Source organism: Arachis ipaensis, chromosome B09 (genome assembly GCF_000816755.2).
Source record: "Arachis ipaensis cultivar K30076 chromosome B09, Araip1.1, whole genome shotgun sequence".
Lineage (NCBI taxonomy): Eukaryota > Viridiplantae > Streptophyta > Magnoliopsida > Fabales > Fabaceae > Arachis > Arachis ipaensis.
Window position 1 is genome coordinate 17670285 of NC_029793.2, and position 1477 is coordinate 17671761.

The window sequence follows — 1477 nt, forward strand, 5'->3', positions numbered from 1 at the left end:
TTATTTTCATTTTTGAATTCTTTTATGATTAAAAAAAAAGGAAAAGAAAAAATAGCAAAAATTAAAGTAACAAATTTTTTATTTTTATTGATAAATTGAAATTTTAAAAGTAAAAAATTTTAAAATATAAATAGAAAATGGAAACGAAAATAAACCAGACTCTTAACTTGCTTAATGCATGTGTTGCACTACAAAAAAAAAATTGTCTTTTGCGACCCTTTAAAAGTTATAGAAAGCTAAAAAAAGTGTGGCAATAAAAACTGGTCATGTTTTGAGCTACTGCTACATTTTTCAAAGGGTCACTTGTTCAGTCGTGACCAATTTTCTATGACCACGCTTTTTGGAATCAATTGCTACGCTAACTTTTTGGATATGCTTTTTTAGTGGAAAAATGTGCTAACTATTGAAGATCTATTGACTATTGACTTGCTTTTAAAGCGTGGCAATTTCTTTCAATCTGTAGCCACGCTTTTAAAGCGTGCCTAACACAAAACCTGCAGCCACACTTTTAAAAACATGACTAAATTTGAATTTATTGTCACGCTTTTTGAATTGTGTGCTTAGATGAATCTATTGCCACACTTTAAAAATCTGCCTATATCTTTATCAAATTAAAAAAAAAATTCTGATATGAGCATTTGTATATACTCTAATATACTCCCAAAAAAAAAAAAAAAAACTCATCATAATAATTGCATAAACAACATCAATAGCCTTTTGTTTATTTGTTTTTGGTAGTTTTATATCAAAACTCATAGAATAAGAAGCTAAATTAAACTAACAAAAACTGAACAAAATAAAATGTCTATAACTAACATAAAGAAGATATTACAATTGCCATAGTACATGAGCACAAAAAATTTGATTTATTTACCATAAGCACAAATGTCTATAATTAATTCATAAAGAACATATTACAATTGTCATATTATCATATTATTTATTTAACTTTTCTTAGGATGAGTTTAATAAAATTTATCGGAGAAGTGTTTGTATTTTTTGAAAGTAAAAACAACTCATTTTATTGATAAATTAAAAAGATTATATGATTACACTTGTAGTTTATAAAAAGTAATTTTGAAATTGCCTATAAAGATATATACTTCCAAAACTAGCTTGTGTATGTGGTTTTCAAAATGATAAAACTAGCTAATTCTCTATAACATTGTTATGTCTATAAAATTATTTTACAAATATTATTATTGTAACTTATACTTATTAAAAGTCACTTTTATTTGTTTACCAAACATATAACTGTTATGATTTTAAAAAATTAAATTTTGAAAAGCCAAGAAACATAATTTTTTAAAATATATAAGATTTTACCAAACACATAACCCTTCATATAAGGACACAAAAATACTTCTATTAAAAAAGTATAGAGACATTTAAATAATAAAGTAATTATTTTGGTGAATATTTATCTATATAATATTTTTAATATCATTTTTCTTGAGTTTTTATATTAGATGTTATT